The 21,216-nt window shown below is 43.8% G+C and overlaps 1 long non-coding RNA gene across 1 annotated transcript; it reads left to right on the forward strand.

Annotated features, from left to right (window-relative positions):
* The first annotated feature begins 329 nt into the window (after window positions 1-329).
* Window positions 330-4,608, forward strand: LOC143406593 (uncharacterized). The gene is made up of 3 exons (XR_013092242.2): window positions 330-403; window positions 3,477-3,558; window positions 4,526-4,608. It is a non-coding gene; the product is annotated as an uncharacterized LOC143406593 (long non-coding RNA).
* Window positions 4,609-21,216: the final 16,608 nt, after the last annotated feature.

The raw sequence follows: 21,216 nt of genomic DNA on the forward strand, positions 1-21,216 counted from the left end.
TATATGCCTGTTTGTCTATAATATATGTATACTATATTTTATATATCTACATATATCTATATCTATTATTTATCTATCTATATCTATATCTATATATCTATATATCTATAACTATCTATCTATTTATCTCACTATCTATCTATCTATCTATCTATCTATCTATAAAGTTAGGGCTGATGTATTAAGACTATGTAGGAATAACAGTTAACAAAGAGATGTGCTCCTTATAAGTAATCTTTATTTGAAGGTCCTTGGAAAGATCAATTATTGCTACAATTAAGAAATCAAAATCAGTTGACTTGTATCTATTTTTTCCTATTTTATTTCATAGAGTACTGTGTGGAGTGCTCCTCAGCCTTAGAGATTCACAGATATTCAAGAGCACAATGTCCATGGTTCGCAGGTATCACTCCTTTGATCCTGGAGTTTTTTAAGTCTCTGGCTCCATTCCAGCTGTCTCCTTGACCTCATCTGTTTGTGGAGGCTGCTGCCCAGCAGGGATAGCAGGAGTGGTCTTGATGTTGAGAGGAAGGGTCCCTTCACCTAGGATGTGGGTGCCTCCAAAGAGACTCCTCCCTTTTTATTGCCCTACTTGTGTAAATGCAACTAAGACTGTAAACAGTGCTGTATGGGTGTGTGGCTACTGGCCACAGGCTTTTAAATAGATTCTAAGTGTTTGATGTTCTAGCACCCTGAATGATTCTAAGATGATTGAGTAAGCATCCTAATTTTAAAATTTTCAAGCTAATTTTTATTGTGGTGAAAAAACAGATAAACACCAGCTTTTTTTGTTGTTAAAAACAATCATGAACATGGCAATCTGTGAGGAGAAGTGCATGGTGTACTGCATACATGGCATACCTTAAGGGTGTCTGAGAGGCAAAGCACTCCCCTGTGCTAGGCATGTGAGTAGCATACCATTCATCCCATAGGCACAGCCCTAGGCATGAGGCCACATGTTGCAGTACCAGCACTTGGTCCATGGCCCCTCCTTGATTGGTCCCTGCCAGAAGAGTTGGACAGAAATTGTATTAGTGGCTGCTTATAGTCTGCTTAGCTATTGCCTAAGTTTATATACATGGTAATTGTGCAATAAAATCAGACCTGCTTAGGTCTTGATTAGCGACTGTAGAGCCACACACTCCTCTACCCTGTCCCATGGACCTCCTCATTGGATGAGAGAGAGCCCCCAGACATCCATCTCCAGGAACTGTGATTGACATGGTGATAACCAGGAAGCAATAGTATGATGGTTTTAGTTTTGCATCTGAATCTATAACATTCTCAGTTCACCTTGGCAAAATCACTTAATTCCAATAACTTGAACTTAGAAGGATTTTCTGATCCTTGACAACTAATTTGATCTATATGTTTCTCACCCTTGTAACTCTTCATTTGGATTTAGAAATTGTGATTAAGTTTCTTAATCAAGTATTTGTGTCTGTGACAAAATCAAGGTTAATTTTAGTGTGCCCCTAAAGCCCCTTCAAGTGTGAATATGAAAGTAGCAAGCTATGTGTTTGTTGCCAGGTTGGAGTCAACACAAATCAAATATGAATGATGCCCTATCAAAATGTTTAATTATTGAATAGCCTGAAGAGGTTTTCTGTTTTTAAAAATGATTTACTGTCTTTAAAAGGGACAATATAAAAAAAGATTCTCTTATGTCACTTATCCTTAAGAGCATGGACAAATGATGCATTATAAAATAATATGAACATTGGATAAGCCACAAAATACAGAGTTATTCTTACACTGTCAGCTCTACTATCCATGAATATATCAGAGCAGTTACTTATAATTTTTTAATGTAAGGAAATAATACACCATGAGTGAGAATCAGCAGGCAAATGACATCAGGATCAGACATTCAAAAATTTTACAGAATGAAATGGTGTAAACATTCCATAGTAAAGTATGCTTAAAGGAGAAAATTATTAATGGAATAAAAGTCATAAGAAAAGAAACTAAGAATGTTGAATTAAAAGGTCAATTTAGATTTTGATATTTAACAATGGTAAACTTCACAAAAATAAAGGAAAATTGGAGGAAGTACCAAAGAGCAGTTTACACCCAAAGAACATGTTTGACTAGAAAATACATGAAAATATCCATGGTTTAGTTGAGAGCCATAAAGATATGGAAGGGAAGAAAGTAAATGTTCAGCAAATTATAGGACAAAATAAGATCTTGCTGTATATCAAATAGAATTTTCCTTAGAAAAAAATGTGGTTGGGAATAATAATCAAAAACAGACTCTGAGATGTTTGAAAATCATAATTTAAGCAAGATCAATAAAAACAAGTCTTCACTTAGGCATATTATAGATTTAAGAATACTAGGGGGCTGGGGTTGTGGCTCAGTGGTAGAATGCTTGCCTAGCATGTGTGAGGCACTTGGTTCAATCCTCAGCACCACATATAAATAAAATGAATAAAATAAAGGTCCATCAATGTCTAAAAAATATTTTTAAAAAGACATTTTAAAAAAGAATACTAGGAACAAGAAAATTTACAACAATTGGAAGAATAATATGTTTATAAAAACAAATCATAAATGTATTATTTATTATTCAATACCAGTAGTAGAAACCAGAATAAATTCTATTATATCCTTAAACTGTGCCAAAGTAATCAAAGTAGAACTTGATTCCCAGCTAAGCTATCATCAAGGGTGTCTGAAACACAAACATGCTTACATGAATACACAGGGCATACACTGAAAGCCTTGATTTCATAAGTAATGAGTAACTGCTAGGGTGTGTTAAAACAAGGTAAAGTCCTATTTTAAAATGGATATGTGTGTGTTCAAAGAAAACTCAAAAAGATAGATCTATAATACTATAATAACATTTACCCAGTAAAAGTTTAGAGGATTAAAACATTTTAAGGTTGTTCAGTTACTGGGGAAAAAAGAGGTGCTGGATAAATTTAGACTTAACATTTTATTTCAATAATTCAGCTGTGTGAAACCACAATAGGAAATAAAACATATCAATAGAAGGGAAGCAATGAAGTAACATTAAGGAAGGAGAGATACATTGATCAATACAGTAGCATGCAGGGAAGGACTAATTGAAAATGCTAAAGTATAATAAAGTCTTACCTAGGATTGTACACAGCCTCTTCAGTTACTGCCATTTGCATCATGCAGCCAGGACTTTGAACTCTCCTTCTTCCAAATGTTAACTGGGTGAATTCTCTGAATCTCCAATTCTTCTATAAAATGAGAATAATACTACTTATCTTAAAGGATTGTTTTCAGAACCCACAGTGTAAGTAGGGCTTTACCATAATCCATTAGTTTGAATCATTGACTTATAGTTTTAACACCACTTCTTTTTTGTATTTTTCTTTTTTTGTAATTCTTAATGAAACAGCATTTAACATTACCACTCGAATTTTGTGTTAAAAAAACATTTGTAAACTACTTGCATATTAGAATTTTGTTATCTATGACTTCCTTTATTTTGCCAGAAACTTTCTGCCAGGATTGGCAGTGCCTAGCTCATCTTGCAGATTGGCAATGCAAAATAGGCTGCATGGGACTCAGAATGAAGTGAGTGGAATAGACAGGTGATAATTTACCTTTCCTACCATGTTCTCTTATTCCCTGTTTTCCTGCCTCCATTGATAGTACATATTTTGAATCTTCTGAAGTTCACATTCTCCATATATTTGGTGTTTGGACAAATGGAAATAGGATGATCACTCCAAAAAGTGTTTAGAATCAAACTCAATTCACATTACACATTGTTAAAATAAGTTGCTTACTCTTAAGTCTATGGATCACTATAGTTTTAATGACTTACAATTCAACACAACTCTACCAATGCCCTAAACTTTAATTTCCAATGCGTTCAATGAACTAATAATGTATCTGATAAGGGGTTAAGTGCAAAAATTGTTTTCCTGATGCACATACAACTGAAATTTTATCCATCCACTTGTTTTTATATGTTCATCTCCTCCACCATATCTCATACTTCCTGACATAAGGAATACAAACTTTTTGGATTACAAAATTTTCACACAGGAAGTTGCAAGGATGATGGCCTTTAACCTATAAAATCTTGGCAAAATATAATGAAGAAGTACCAATGTTTTAAAATGAATAAATCATGAAGAAAATTCAGCAAAAGAATAACTATTATTTAATTTTCATTTGCTTTTAGGACAGCATTAGAAACTGCACAAATATAGGGGCTGCTATTTTTTAAGGCCACAACAGCTAGCCAAAGTGGAATCCCTTCCTGGGATGCACAGTGCTAGTGGGATTCATTGCTGGTGAAAAAGCATCATCTCATGATTTTTCTCTTTCCTTCCTTCCAACTGAAAAATTAAGCATGATACTGAAAAAAGGAAGGCATGGAGAGAAGGAAGGGAGTTACAAAAGCAAGAACACATATCACACACTACAGTGCTGCTATTTGAAAAGAGTCACGTAGATTTGTGCATCAGATAGCCCTGAAGATGACAGTGGCCTTGTCCAAATCAGTGTATTGCATTCCTAAACTACATTTCAGATAGAAGAATGACCTGGCTGTCATCAATGTCCTGCAAAAGGTGCCAGATGAGCTGACCCTAGCCAGAGCTGAACTGGAGATGCTGACTGAGAACCTGACAGAAGAGTTGGCCTATCTGAAGTAGAATGAATCATGAGGAGGCCAAAATTTGATTTTTTTCCTCCCAGACCTCAAAATTAAAACATCAGGTTTGCAAATCTGGAGTTAAAACACGACCTGTTTAAGTTGCCATTTGTTTTGGATGTGCCCCTGCATGCACATTGCTGCTACTGCTGTTTATAATGGTTCTTACTAAGGTTTAATTAATCAGACACACATTCTGATTTTGTCATTTTCATTATAGGTAATAAATTAGGTAATAATAATTTTAACTCTCTTGATTTAGTGATCTTGAAAACATACTATATATATATATATATATATATATATATATATATATATATATATATATATATTATAAATATATTGTATATTATATATACTATATATATATAGTATTTCAAAAGTTAGAAAATAAAGAAGTCTACCAATAACATAAAATGCTATCTGTGTCACACATGGCACTCTGATGGACCACAGTGTATACCAGTGACTGGTGTAGAGAATAGACACTGGCAGTAAGTTTTTACTCAATTTTCAGTGATTCTACCAATTCTGCAGGATTAGACACTTCTTACAGCCCTTGGCTTAACAGCTGTAGATAAAATCTCTCAAGCAACTTGCATACCAAGCCTCCCCTTCCTGTACAGACAGGACAGTGGATTCTCTAGAAGGGGGGTTAACTAATCCTTCTGGCCCATAGGCACAGGATATAGAGTCCATGGTCACTTAAATATCCTGTGAAAATATCTTTAGTTGTTATTTTTGTTGTTGTTGTTGGTTTTTAGTGTGCCCAGGAACATTTACTTTTATTTGTTCTGATTAGTTATATGTGAAAGTGGAATGCATTTTGACACATCATACGTAAATGGAGTACAAATTCTCATTCTTCTGGTTGCACATGATATAGAGTTATTCTGGTCATGTAATTATATTGTAATGGGCCAGGCTATATGGATAATATCCAATCAGACTCCATTTTGCCCTGAGACTCCACATCATGTAAGAAATGCTTCTCCCAGGGAAATCTCCACCTCTACCCATCAACAGTTGCTTAGCATAGCATGTTTGGCAACATAAAATGGAAATTCTTATAGAATGTAAAAGTGTTTTCTTTTTGGTTCCCATTTTTCTTAGACAGTGTGTTCTGTCAAAGATTGATTATCTAGATATTAGTAACCATTCTTTACCATGTACATGACATTTTTGTCCATGCTGGGTGAACAAACAACAACAACAACTAGTAACACTGTCTTTAAAGTTACCAATGCAGTTTTGTTTCTAGGTCATCAAACAGTTGTTGAATAAATGTGAATGTCTATAAAATGTCTACTATCCATTGTTTCTAGGATTTTTCCTCAACTGAAAAAAAAACTGATACTGTTCAGTGCACTTCTCTGATATCTTTGATTTTAAAAATAAGTAAATTTTATTTAATATATATAGAATTAATTTTAAATAAGTTTGTTAGAGACATCTAATTGGCTTACAAAGTTAAAATGTTAACTGCTAAATATAACATCAAGTACTCTTGACTCCTAAATTTTACGGGTAACATACTTAAACATTAAATGTGTTTTCCTAAATTGATAAATAAAAAGAATTTAAAATTACTTTGTGTTGTCACTAAAAATGTGTTTTTCATTCTGCTTATGATTTTAGATCTCATGACATTTGTTTATGGTTTTGAATTATACAAACAGCCACTTATTCTTTAATGTGTTTTGAACTACAAAAGGTGTACTCACACCCTGGGTGGGGGTTGAAGGGTATAGACTTGCAGACTACCTATCCCTTGGATGGTGGATCTGGACTACCAGCTGGTGAATAAAGTTTCCATCTCCTGCTTTAAAATCAACTCAGTAATTTATTGCAATGTCACCTTTACAGTATATGCACATAGAGTAATAATTTGCAATTCATTCTGCTCTTCTTCCTCCCTTCATACCCCTCTCCCCTTTCACTCCCCTTTGTCTAATCCAAAGGATCTCTATTTTTTCCTAGCTCCACTTTCTCATTGTGCATTAGCCTCCACATATCAGAGAAAAACTTTAGGCATTTTGTTCTTTGGGATTGGCTTATTTCGCTTAGCATCATATTCTCTAGCTTCATCCATTTACTGATAAATGCCATAATTTCATTCTTCAAGGATGAGTAATATCCAATTATGTATATGTATTACATTATCTTTATTAATTCATCTCTTGAACAGCACCTAGTTTGGTTCCATAGTTTGTAACTGCTTTGCAAATACAACCTCATGACATCTTCACCTTATCATTGTTGAGAAGGTTCATTTACTAGGCCCATTTGCTGGATGAGAAAACGGAATCTCAGGGAATTCCACCTAATTATTCAGAGATATTTTATAAAGCAGAAATACAAATCTAGTTCCATAAGCACCCCCAATGCATCCTACTTATACACAGTTCATGGCTGACCTTATCTTACCAAAATCTTAGCCCCAATCCATCCTGAGCAGAAGGAAATCAGGCTGGCTCTTCCCAGAGCCCTCTGGACAGAGGTTGGCCTCCTCCACTCTTAGTGTTATTTTTTTCTCTGATTGCCTGGCTCCTCTCCAGGCTCATCAAGCTGTCCTCTCCCATCTTTGTCGTTCAGTGACATCGCCTGTCATTCATGTTTTTATAGACCTCTGAGGATGAGAAAATACACATGGATTTCAGAATGGCTCAAGATGTAAATGACTGGTCATAATTGGACACCCTAAAAGGGGATGGCATTGATGGCACAGGGGTATAAATCTCATGATGGGCCAGAAAACTCATTTACAGAGCAGCCAAAGGTTTATGTAGATCCATAAAATGGCCACAAACAACCTGAAAATCTAGGTAGTAACTCATCTGGAGCAGTCATAACCTCTTTCTGCTGGAGAAATATCAGTGGCTTCTTTTGGAATTGAATTAGGTGTGAAAAATAGCTCCTATGCCATTTGGCTAGGAAAAATGGTAATGATGATGAAGGTGATAATGCAATAGCTTATATTTATAGACCACTTTGCATACATTATTTCATTGAATATTCACAAAGTCCTTTCACTGACTGTCCTAGTCAGTTCTAGCTGCTACAACAAAATACTCTAAGCTTAAGAAACATTTATTTCTCCCCATTTGGGAGGGTGGGAAGTTCATGGTCAAGGTACTGACAGATTGAATTCTTGGAAAGAGCCCTCTTTTTGCTCATAGCTGGCTGTTTCTCACTGTATTCTCACTTGGTGGAGAGCAAGTAAGCCCTGGTCTCTTTTTCAAATTCTGAGAACACTAATCTCATCTTGGGAGACATGCCTCCCCTGGCCTATCAAAATCTGATTACCTCCCAATGGCCTCACTTCTCATGCCATCACATTGGCATTAGGGCTTCAACATAAATTTGGAGGAGACACAAACATTCAGTAGGGAATGCACTGTGGAGTCCTGGGCATATTCTGTATCTTCTCTGTGCTTCTGCTGCCTCATAAAGAAAAAGGATGGTAATAACTCCTGATCAATGTGTGTGTGTGTGTGTGTGTATGTGTGTGTGTGTGTGTGTGTGTGTGTGTGTGTGTATGAAACATTGAATTAAAAACTGGTGATTAGATGATATATGCAAGTAATCCGCAATTTTAAAAAAATGAATATACAAACATAGGTGTCAAAATAAAAGCTGAAACCAACTTTAAGAAAAAAATTCAGTGTGGGAATAGAAAATATTTCTCAGGAAGAGGATAAAAATGGAGTTTTTTCCTGATGATATCAACTTTTAGGAGATCTAATACATATTTATGAAATTTAACATGATAATTTAGAAACAATGATATATGCTTATATTACACATGTATTACTTTATTCTGATTCCACATTTAGAAATCAATTTTTAAATAAAACTCATAATAGTCCTCTCCAACATTGGTGTTTTTTTTTTTACCCTCTCCAAAACAAATTTGGAGTCTTAAAGGCAGTTTCCAGGACTTGAGTTCTATTCCCTCTAAGGCGAGGGCAAGATGGGTCCTTGTGAATCAGTATGATCTTGAAAAACCACAGCAAGGCCTTCATGTGGCTTAGTATATTTGCAAGTTCATCCTACAGGTGTATGTTTGTGAGCACCACAATGTGTATTCCTTTTAAATGACTGAACAACACTTGTACACAACACTATCCATAGACTCAAACCCAAGGCCACATTCCAAGGAATCCTAGCAATCTGTACTTTCTATCTGATCTACCCCAAGCATGAATTGCTGATTTAATAAGAAACAAAACAAGCAATAAAGACTGTGTTTACCTTTGTTAGTAGAAAATAAAGAGTTTGGCCAACCTCAGACTCCAGGACCACTCAGGTGTGGCCCACATTTGGTCACCCCGTCCATCAATGCAGTCAGTACCCTGACTCCAGAGGCAGGCATGATCTAGGAGGGTGTCCATTTTTCCTCCCTATGCAGCAGGAAATGGTGACTGGAAGAGGAAACTGAGAATTTCCCAGCCTGTAAGCCTGTGGGGAGGCCTATGGTGGGGGCCATAAACCCATCTTCCAGCCACTTTCTCAAAAGCACTATGATTTCATGACACTCGGGAAGTGAAGGAGCTTCTGGTTCTGGCCACTCCAGAGGAAAGTTCAAGATAAGTGCCAATTCAGCTGTGTGGATGAGGAAGGACCTAGACACTGAGCCCCAGGACCATGTTCTTGGCAACCCAACTCCAACTTTGTCACCCACTGCAAGTCTGTGCTGCACTGGCCCATCAGGTGATTCCATTACTTCTAGGACCCTGATTCCCAATGCAGCCTACTGGGCAGCACCTCGAACTGGGTTCAGAAGGATGCAATGCCAGGAATTATCCCACCAGGAGAGATGAGCACTGCCACAACCTCACCCAGCGGCCTTCACTGATTACTGCAGGTCCAGTGGACCCAGAAAAGGCCATGGGCAATGGAAGGGGCCCAAGGAGCACCCACTTGGGACAACAGTCCCAGGTGAGGCTCCCTCCAACCTCACTCCTTCAGGTCCCCACTCACTGATATTTTGCCCAGTTCAGAAGCGAGCCCAGAACTCCACCAGTGAGGAGGAGGGACAGTTCTTAATAGCTGAGCATGGAGGAGCATGCAGGGCTGCTTAGTGGGTTATGGGAAGCTTGAGCTTGAAACCTCACAGCTAACTCTGGCAGGGTGCCCTTCCATCCAGGAAAAGCCAAGACCCATGACAACTGGAACCTCCCAAGAGTGAATGCTGAGTGGATCTCTGGGTCTGTAGGTGTCTGTGTTGGATTGGACTGGTGAAAGGTAACATATCTTACACTGTAGGATCAGTAGGAGGCCTAGTATTATCCCCAGAACAGCTAAGCAATGAAGACAGTCAAACAATTGGAGAGCTAGGGTTGTGGCTCAGTTGCAGAGTGCTTGCCTAGCACGTGGGAGGCACTGGGTTCAATGCTCAGCACTGCACAGAAATGAATAAAGGCCTTTTGACAACTAAAAAAATAAAAATTGGAGAATCTTGATAACCAAAATTCAAAGAAAGCAACCCAAATATGAATAAAACTCGATTTTGTGAGCACACAGCTGGGTTTTTCTGGTTTCCACACAAAGAGAAAGGACTGTGCACAGAGGGTAGCATTCCCTCCCAGCCTGCCCTGCTGAACCCCTCAGCCAGACTCTGGGGGATGTCTTAAATGCATTCTCAGCAGCTGTTCCCTCCACTGTTCCCAGAGAAAGTGCAGGAAGACACACAGGCCATGATCCCAAAGCTGCCACCACCTGCAAATGCTGCTCAGCCAAGAAACTTGCCCCCCAGCAGTTCCCCTTCTGACTGGCCAATCCCAGGCAGGACAGCAGACAGAACTCTGACAGCTCAGGGGCGGGGCATGAGCTGAGGGATTCTTGCCATTGCAAGAGCTCCTGGCTGTCAAACTAAGTCCCGCCCACCCTCACCAGAGCAAGGCTAGATACAAGCACTAGCTCACACCTTCAAGGGAGGACAAGGTGTGCTTGCCCAGCCCCAGCAAGCGAGATCCTGGAGATGCCATAACCACTTGCTCACCTGCTGGTGCACCGCCTATCTAATGATAGGCCCTTCAGAGGCCCAGGGAGGCTACCCCCTGCTCCAAGCTTGGAGGCATGGGGGACGCTTATATTGGGGCCATGCCACTTCCCGCCTTTTCAGAGAAGAGCACTCCTGAAGAGACACCGACCTGTCCCTGTACCGGAGGTGCAGGTACTGCCAGCCAAACACCGGCTCATCACCCTAGTCCGCATGTGCTCCACGCCCCAAGAGCTACCCTCAACCCGCAGCAAGAGCCTTCTCAGCCCTCTGACTGCCCCCACGTCCATTGGAGTTCAGCCCATCTGTGCTGCCATCCTGGCTGCCTCTGGGGAGGGGCGGGGTCGTTGCACCAGTCTGAGGGGAGAGATTCCCTGGCCTTGCCATAGCTGCCACCCCTCAAACCCAGCATCTACAACCCTTCCGATCCGGAAACCTCACTGGGTCAGGAGGTGGGTGGACCAGCGCGATCTGAATCACATCCCAGTGTCAGCACTCAGCAGTCCCCCCAGGACCCACGCACACACCAGGCACGCAGTTCCCTTGCCTATTTCTTCCGCAATGGTGCAAGCACGTGGACTTTGCACGTGCATGCAGACTTTGCACGCGCACGCGGAATTTGCACGTGCGCGTCCGTTGTCGGTTCCTGGCGCAAGCCTGCCTCTTGCCCAGTATTGACGGTTTTCCTCACGTGCTCGCGTGTTCTCCACTCATTCCTTCCTCAGCTGCGCCCTGGCAACAGGTCTGACAGCCATTTCACCTGAAGCTGCGTGAGCAGCCGAAGAAGGCCTTCTGCGATGGACGCTAGACCATCTAGCGCCCACTGGCGCCTTCGCTAAGACTGCCATGGAGACTTCGCAGAGCAAGTGTTGTCCCTCACCCCTGCCCCCGGCGCTGAGGGGCAGAGACCTGCCAGAAGGGTCCCACAAGAAGCCCGGTCATGGGCCGCGCCCACTTCCCTATACTGGTTGGCCACTAAGGGCTTCCTGGGCTGGTGGCATCACTCGCAGGTCATCTTGCCGCCATCCTGCAACTGCTCCTCAGCGGTTGGGAAAAGTGCCTGCTCGGTGCTTTTCCAGGGTCCTGCGGACCCTTCGATCTTTTCTCGGAGACTTGGATGTTGCCTCCTCCCTCCGCATGCCAGGTCTCCTGAAGAGGACGCTGCTGTCAACTGCAGCTTTCATGAATTCCTGCATCCCAGGCCGCAGACTCAGACAGCCGCCTTGTAGGGTGCAGGGGCAGGAAGTGGCTCCTTGCCAGCTTCCAGCACCCCAAGAACCCTGCCCAGGGAGGACTGTGATCACAGCCCCTGGAGACAGTGGCCAAGTGGTGGCTGACCAAGCAGAGCACCCTGTAGATAGAGAACATCAGAGGGGGCGCCCTCAGGTCCCTGGAAGAGCATCTGCTTTTAGGCCCCTGGGGACCCATAGCTGTGTGCCTGCCTTTGTGCCCAGGCCTGGGCCTCTGTGGAGAAACCTCTGCACCCAGAGCTCCCAAGACAGAGCTGAGAGCTCCCGGGCCATCTGCATGAGCTCCTGCCCCAAAAGAAACCCCATCAGCAGCTCCTACAGCTCCACGCGTGGTCTCCGAGCCCTGAAGAGGAGGGCTCCAGACCCATCCAACGGGGAGCCGCCCCTGGGATGTTCTTCATCCCCAGGGATTCCCCCAAAGAAGGCCCAGGGTGAGAAGGTGGCAGAAGGCAGGGCGGGACACCCATTGCCCAAGAGGAAGATCTCACCCACGGGAGACACCAGCAGGCCACGGAAACGCAAGTTTCCTCTGCTGCGATGCCGCCGACGGGAACCTCTGAAGCTGCCACCACCTCTGTTACTGGCCTGTGCAGTGACTGCTGAGGACCTAGACAGGGAGAAGAAGAAAGCTCTGCAGCGCATCAACCGTCTTCTGATGGGTGAGACCCAGGCCATTGGGAACAGCTGTGCCATGGCCCCACAAGCCCATGGGGGGGTCCCCGCTCCACTGGGAGGGGCCAGGCCTCTGGCATCAGTGGGCCTCAGCCAGACCTTTCCCCATCCCCCCAGCAGCACAACCATGGTGGCCCACACCCCAGTGTGGGTCAGCTCTGCTGTCTCTTCCCAGAGCCATCCTCCCATCACCAATCTTACAGGACCGCTCTCCCCCAGCCTGCCAATTGCTGCTTTGGCCCTTCCTCCCAGGCCCTCTCTCAGCACATTGGCAGGCTTGGCTGCACAGCCAGTGGCCCCCTTTGGGGTCACACCCTTGAACACCACTATGCCTTCACAGCCCCCACATCTGGGGCCTCCCTCCACCTTGGGTAGGAGCTTCCCGGGCTCTCACCAGGGCCCAAAGCCCTACTGTACTCACAGGACCTCACCTGTAGCAAGCTCCAGCTCTCCAGCTCGAAGGGTGCGAGGACACAGTCCGCAGGGTAAGCAGCCTCTCACCCCTGGAGCCACCATCCCACCAAGTTCTGGGGTTCCTGGTGGGATGAAGCCTGGAGCCCCTAGCTTTGTCAGCTGTCATCAGCGTGGACACGTGGGAGCTCCAGGTCCAGGGGCAGCTCCGATGCCACCCTTGACTGTGGGCCCAACAACCTTGGGCAGCCTAAACTACTCAACCCCTGGGTCTGACAAAAATAGAAACTCCACTGTGGGTCCTCCTGGCAGCACCCAGACACATTCAGTGACCTCAAAGGCAGCTGGGAGGAGAGACTTGTCCTTGGGTCAGACATCACGCAAGGAAATATCCAGCTCAGAAAGTAGAGAAACCCCCAAAACTAGAGAGCACCGTGGGGCAAGTTTGGGAAATGACACCTCCAGTGGCCCTAGCCAGAGCACCACCATGGCACCCAGAAAAAACACAAAAGAGGGTAAAAAAGGGCAAGGAACGAGTGGAGTTCCTACCCCGAGTGCCATTCCTCAAAGCCTGCCCATCCAGAAAGACCAAAGCTCACCTCCAAGGACAAGTACTACAAAGGGTGTCTCTAGTTGCCCTTCAGTCTCTGGGACATCAAGGAGATCAGAGAGCCCAGACTTGCTTCCTGAGCTCATGTCAGCCTTTGGGGCCTGGTGTAGCTCCTCCCAAAGAGGAGAAACCCCAAGCAACAGGCAGCCAGAAGGAGCAATGTTGGAACAGAACACCTCCAGTGCCCCTAGCCAGAGCACTACCATGACACCCAGAAAACACACAGAAAAGGGTAAAAAAGCGCAAGGAAAGAGTGGAGTTCCTACCCCGAGTGCCATTCCTCAAAGCCTGCCCACCCAGAAACATCAAAGCTTACCTCAGGGGACAAGCACTCCCACTGAAAAGGGTATCTATAGTTTGCCTTCAGTCCCTGGGACATCAAGGAGATCAGAGAGCCCAGACTTGCTTCCTGAGCTCATGTCAGCCTTTGGGGCCTGGTGTAGCTCCTCCCAAAGAGGAGAAACCCCAAGCACCAGGCAGCAACATGGAGTAAGTTTGGAACAAAACCTTTCCAGTGCCCCTAGCCAGAGCATCACCATGGCACCCAGAAAGCACACAAAAGAGGGTAAAAAAGAGCAAGGAAAGAGTGGAGTTCCTACCCCGAGTGCCATCCCTCAAGGCCTGCCTAGACAGAAACACCTAAGCTCACCTCAGGGGACAAGTACTACCACTGAAAAGGGTATCTCTAGTCTCCCTATGGCCCCTGTGACTTCAAGGAGATCAGAGAGCCCAGACTTGCTCCCTGAAATGATGTCAGCCTTTGGGGCCTGGTGTAGCTCCTCCCAAAGAGGAGAATCCCCAAGCAACAGGCAGCAACATGGGGCAAGTTTGGAACGGAAAACTTCCAGTGCCCCTAGCCAGAGTACCACCATGGCACCCAGGAAAAACACAAAAGAGGGTAAAAAGGGGCAAGAAAACAGTAGAATTTCTACCCTGAGTGCCATCCCTCAAAGCCTGCTCACCCAGAAACACCAAAACTCACCTCAGGAGACAAGCACAACAAAGGGTATCTCTAGTTTCTCTTTGGTCCCAATGACATCAAGAGGATCAGGGAGCCAAGACTTGCTCCCTGAACTCATTACAGCTTTTGGGGCCTTGTGTATCTCCTCCCAAAGAGGAAGTACCCCAAGCAACAGGCAGCAACATGGGGCACAGAACACCTCCACTGCCCCTAGCCAGAGTACCACCGTGGCACTGGGGAAACACACAGAAAAGGGAACAAAGGGGCAAGGAAACACTCGTGTTCCTACCCTGACTGCCATCCCTCAAAGCCTGCCCACCCAGAAACACCCAAGCTCACCTTGCGGGACAAGCAGTACAGCCAGTAAGGATACCTCTGGTTACCCTTTGGTCCCAATGACATCAAGAGGATCTGGGAGCCATGACATGCTCCCTGAACTCATTATAGCTTTTGAGGCCTTGTGTATCTCCTCCAAAAGAGGAGGTACCCCAAGCAACAGGCAGCAACATGGGGCACAGTTAGAACAGAACACCTCCAGTGCCCCTAGCCAGAGCACCACCATGGGGACCAAGGGACAGAAAGCAAGGCACACCCCAGGGCAAGCAACCTCTGGTGTGGCCACAGTTACTGCCATCCCCCAAAACCTGCCCACACAGAAAGGCTTAAGCTCTCCTGGGGGAACCAGCACCACATCCTCAAAATCAACCTCTACTTCGACGTCCACCCATAGTCCATCTATGAGGCCTGGGAGCCCAGACTGGCTCCCAGATCTGATCTCTGCCTTTGGAGCCATGGTCATCAGCCCACGTGGAGAAACAAGAAGCGCAAGAAAGCGCTAAGAACACACTTGGGCTTTAACACCTTCAGCCCCCCTACCCAGATAGGATGATGCTAACTTCTTTAAGGACTGACACTGCCTAGATCCCAACAGTCCTCCACTGCCCTCAGCTGGGCCTCAGCTGGCCCTGCCTCCACTCCATGGGGCCACTGGGCATCTGTGAGCGCACTCAATTTGGCCAGGGCATCCACCCCAGTGAAGCAGGGTCATGGAGACAACAGCCCATGGGAGCAATTCCAAGGCCAGCTACTAAAATACAGTATTACAACTTGTTTGTCTTATAAGTAATCATCTTATTATTATAAATTACCTTCAGTTGTTACATGAAAATTTGTACTTGCATAAGGCTTTACGAGATAATAGTTTTAAAACTTGTAAGGATAATACAATATAAAACTAATAAGAGTAAAAGATTTAATTTTATAATAGTTATAAATTAAGGAATATAATTTTTATAATTTGAAACATTTACTTATTTATATATAGTGTTTTTGTTTACTTTAGGAATATAGTAATCTTTATAACAAAAGCCTATCTTCTGAATTTTATTTTAAAAAAACTTGAATAATTGTCTTAACTTGGAATGAGATGAAAGAATTATAACTTAGGTATGGTGGCCACTTGTTCAATCTTAGGCAAGATGTTTTGATTTTGAAACTAATGTTAATTTTTACTTGAATATTATTTTATAAAAAAATTATACATAATTTTAAAATTCATATTAATTAGTGAACATAATTTATCATTATATATGAAACATGAAACAGACAAGGTAAGAGAGCTTTTAATTCCCTCTTAAGGGAAAGAGGCAAAACATTTTTAAACTTTAAATAAGTTAGGCTCTCTTTCTTGTCTTTCAGAAATATTTTTAAGTTGACTTCTCAGGAGAACATAAAATTTTATAACATTTCTCAGTAGTCATCGTGAACCATAGAGTGAAGCTACTTGAAAAGGTATCCCATCGGCTTATAGGAGGGTGCAGTTGGCTGAGCGAGGAGGCCAGTGGTGATACCCTGTCTTTCATCCATAACGAGGTGGAAAGGGTGTTTAGGCTTAGGAAGAGAGAGAGTGCAAGAATATGTAAGAGCATTCCTGAGTTTGTAAAAGGAATTGGCTAGTAGCTTAGGGGAGGTGAGGGTCCAATGAGGGGTCTCCTTAGTGGCCTTGTACAAGGGGTTGGTAAGAAGAGCAAAGTAAGGAACCCAATGCCTGAAAAAGTCTGCCAGACCCAGGAAGGAGAGGATGCAGTCCACTGTTTTGGGTGGTTGTAGGTCATGGAGAGCTTGAATTCTGTCTGATGTCAGGCTTTTAGAGGTTGAAGTGAGAAGTGTACCTAAATAGTTAACTGAAGAGGTAGTAAGCTGGGCTTTGGCTGGAGAGGCCCAATAGTCCAGGGACCCCAGGAAATTGAGGAGCTGAGCAGTGTGAGTTCACAAGCCTTGAATGATGAACCGCATAGAAGGTCATTCACATATTGTAAGAGTGTGCTGCCCCCTAAGTCACCAGCAGTTAGATCCCATGCCAAGCCTTGCCCAAAGAGATAGGGACTGTCCCTGAAGCCTTGGGGTAGGACTTTCCATGTCAGCTGATGATACCTAAAGGATGTAGGGTCTTCCATGTGAAGGCAAAGAGCTAATAAGAATCAGGATGGAGGGACGCTATAAAGAAGGCATCTTTAAGATCCAGGACAATAAAGTGAGTGCTCAAAGGGGGGACATGAGAAAGAAGAGTGTCAGGGTTGGGAACCACCAGGTGGATGGGAATAACTGTCTCATTCGTTAGGCGGAGATTCTGGACTAAGTGATGGGCTCCTGAGGCTTTGCATCTTGGCAATATGGGAGTGTTGCAGGTGGAGTCAGTAGGAAAACGGGGTCCCTGGGCAAGTAAGCAGTCTCTAATGGGTTTAAATTGCTCCCTATAGGTTTTGGAGATGGGAAAATGGGGACATAAAGGAAGTTTAGTTTGCAGTTTCAGCTAAATATGTACTGGCTTGTGGTGGGAGGCTATGACCGGCTTGAAGATGTCCCAGTCCTGGAGATCAACTAGATCAGGGGACGATGGCACAGTAGATACTGTCTGGTTATTAGAGAGGGTAAAGATTAGAGGCAGAAGGACATGGGTGGTAGTATTCTCTGGATGTATTTTGGACCATGGCTCCTAGTAATTGGAGAACATCTCTGCCTAGTAGGAGAGGAATCGGACAGGATGGAATGACTAGAAAAGAGTTTGTGAATGGGTGTCCCTTCAGGGCACAGGTCAGCTGAACAGTTCAGTTTGGGGAGGAAGGTTTGCCTTCAATCTCCACAACTGAGACCTTGGAAGAAAACAGAGGCCCAGAGTGGGCAGGCAAGACCGAATAGGTAGCCCCTGTGTCCACAAGGATGGTTGTGGACTTAACCACTACCTGAACTGTTATCCTGGGCTCCGTGAGTGTAATGCGGGTCCTCAAGTCTGGGCTTCTTCAGTCTTTTGTGAACCCCAATAGTTTAAGTGAAGATACCACCTAGCTGGTCATACTCTGATGTAGAGGCACCAAGGAAGGGCCAACCATGGGGCAGTCACACTTCAAATGTTCTGTCTGCTTAGAGATAGTGCATGGCCTGGAAGGAGGGTGTGGCTTTGGGCATTGGTGATTTCAGTGACCTTTGCATCCACATTTGAAGCAAGTACCTGGTGTAGAGGCATGATGGAACCTCCATGGAGCTCTTGCTTGAGCTGTAGGCCTCAGGGCTCTGGTAAGGCCTGGGTTTGAAGTGTTACCTTTTTCTGTAATTGAGCCTACCTAGCTAGTTCAGCTGACTCCTCCTGGACATTATAAACTTTAAAGGCCATTTTCACCAGATATTGGATAGGGTTCTGAGGGCCCTCCTCAGCTTGTTTGAGCTTTTTTCTGATATCATAGGTTGATTGAGCCTGCTAGATGCGGGCTCACTCATGGGGGTAAGGATGGAGGACAGAACAACAGAGATGTCATGCCAAATAAGATCATAAGTCTGGGAGAGGTATTGGAATTTTGAAATATAAATAGAAATGTCAGCAGAGAAGGACCCAAGGTGCTCTTCTATCTGGGAAAGATCTTGAAGTGAGAATGGGACATGTACTGGGACAATCCCTTCAGCATGAGCCACTTCCCTGAAGGGACAAAGGAACTTTGGGTTATCTGGTAAGAGGGTCTGGTGGGACTGGGTGTGGGCACTGACAGGAGAAAAGAGGGGTGAGTGGGTGGAGATAATCATGGCTTCAGGAGAGGAGGAAGGGGGGATGAGAGGGATGGAGGGGGAGGGGAACGGTTGTGTCAGTAGAAGAGGTGGGCAGAGGAGCCTTGGCTGCAGGAGAAGAGGGAGTTGTATGGAGCGAGGGAGGAGGAACTGTGGTGGCAGGAGGAGGGCTGGAGGGGTAAGAGGGGTGGCAGGAGCAGATTGGTGTGTATTGGGAGGGGGAAGACAGGTAAGGTAGGGCTGAGAGCAGCTCGGGTGTTTCTGAGGATGTGGAAAGAGAGATTGAAGAACAATGGGAAGGAGTTTGGGATTTTCCTAGCAAGGAAGACTGGAGCAGGAGAACAGATAGAACAGAGAGGAGGACAGAGCAGAGAGTAGAGGGAAGGACAGGATCATATCTCAAAAAGCCTGAATGTTTTTGCCCACTTTCCGGTCCAGCAACAAAAATTGTCCAATTCAGTGAGGGTTTCAAATCAAAGTTCCTTCTGGCGGCCATTGTGACTCATTGTTAAAGTCTGGTTCTTTTTCAAACATTCTCTCTCTTGGGTTCATGTTCTGCCTTAAACCCCTTCAGTCTTTCAGCAGAATTCTCTCAGATTCCATTACTATTTTTAAAAGATTAATGTTTTGCATAGTTTGTCTGGCAAGTTCAAATATTTGGCATCAGTGCCAAGAAAATTATAGAATGTAGGAGGTGTCAGGTTTCCTTGTATTGTGAAATTTCTTGTATTTGTGCTAAATTTGCCCTGCCAATGAGATGGATGTGTCTCCGCTACTTATTTATTTACTTATTTATATATTTTTAATCTAGGATGGAACACAGAGGAGCTTAAGCACTGAGCCAGCCATATCTTCAGCCTTTTTTTTTTTTTTCATTTTCATTTTGAGAGAAGCTATCACTAATTTGGATAGGGCATCACTATTTTACAGAGGCTGGATTTGAAATTTCAATCCTCCTACCTCAGCCTCCCATCTTCTGGGATTAAAGGCAGGCACTGCCATGTCCAGTTGTGTCTCACATTTGTTTTGGATCCATTCTTATCATCTGCCTTCTCCTGGTGCAGTCGGCTGAGGATGGTTTGGTGTGTGGTGTTGAGTTTCACTCCAGATGCACTCCATTGCTTCTATTCCTTGTTGCATCTCTAGCTGTGACTAGTGAGGACTGACCCTGGGCATTGAGTTCCACAGTGTGAAGGAGTGGAGTTCTCTGTTTGTCAAGAGAGTGGGGAGCCTCTGGTGTTCCTGTGGTGTGATGTAGACAGAAGTGTCTGTGGGTCATGCCGCTCTACTTCCTCCTGTAGTTGGTAGGGAAGTGCCTACCACTAGAAGAGGTTTTCTTGAGCACTGATGGACATTGGTTTTGTCCCTTAAAATCTCATTTTGGAACAGATATGTGTATGCAATTATCCAGACAGATCCTCTGAGGAATTGGAATGCTTATGACAGAAAAAAGTTGTGTTTCAGATGCCAATTCTGTGTCCAAAAGAGACTGAAAATGAAAGAGCTGCCAAAAATAGTGGGCCCAATTTGAGGGCCATATTGTTTTGAATATTGGCAATGAACTTCACCTAAATGTCCAAGACTGGTAGAAAATTGAATTGAAAGGGGCTCAGAAGCACCCTGAGGGTGACTATTGGGAGGCAGCTTCCACAGGGAGAGTATAGGTGACTCCTTCAATGTAATTATGTTCTCACCTTTGTCTCCAAAGTAATTCACCAGTTGAGTAAAACAAGAGGAGTTCTTTGGAGACTGTGTGATGCCTGAAGTCTCAATCAACATGGAACACACAAAATATGACTCACACCCGAAAATATAGGTAGGGAAAGAGCTGGGTAGGCAGATAGGAGACTTGCACTCACCAAGGTCAAGTTTCTCCTAACCGAAAGACGACAGTGGAACAGAATACAAAGACCACAGATGCAAGGCTGAGCTTCAAACAAAGGGTGAGACATGTGTTAAAAAGGGATAAACTTCAACACAGTGACCTTAACATGAGGGGAAGAAATGACACATGAAGTGCACATTGTCCCTGAATGCCTTACCAAGAGTGGGCTGGAGGCTTATTTTCATAACCCTTAGATCCTTATAAAACCTGAGACAATTGCCACTCATTGGCAACCCTCTCTTGGCACCCCACCCATGCAGGAGTTCTGCTTTCTTTATATTGTTTTTGTATAATCTGACACTTTGCCCTCACACTTTCACTATTTGTGTCTGTGAAATTCCTTCAATGGATGAACAAGGCAAAGAACGCAGTCAATTCCATGTTGTGCGTCACAAAATAACTGAAGACTATGTCAGAAAACTAGATTGATATGGGAAATGATATTACCTACTGCCCAGCTCCACATCCTGTCTGTCCCCAGAATAGGGCTGCAGTTGAACCCTTATGAGATCATTCAGTCCTCACTAAGAAGAATGTATTCTCCATTTTGAAAATATGAAGACAGCACTCAATGTTCTTTATAGCTGCTGAAACTAATTCTGACCTCCATGCAGGAATTTCCTTCTTCTAGGACAACACCCTCTCCTCAGGACCCTTCTCATACATTCTAGGCAGGAGACTCAATCCTACTTCAGACATAGAAAAGCCAGAGATCAGAA

The sequence above is a fragment of the Callospermophilus lateralis genome, chromosome 1, assembly GCF_048772815.1.
Source record: "Callospermophilus lateralis isolate mCalLat2 chromosome 1, mCalLat2.hap1, whole genome shotgun sequence".
NCBI classification, from domain to species: Eukaryota; Metazoa; Chordata; class Mammalia; order Rodentia; family Sciuridae; genus Callospermophilus; species Callospermophilus lateralis.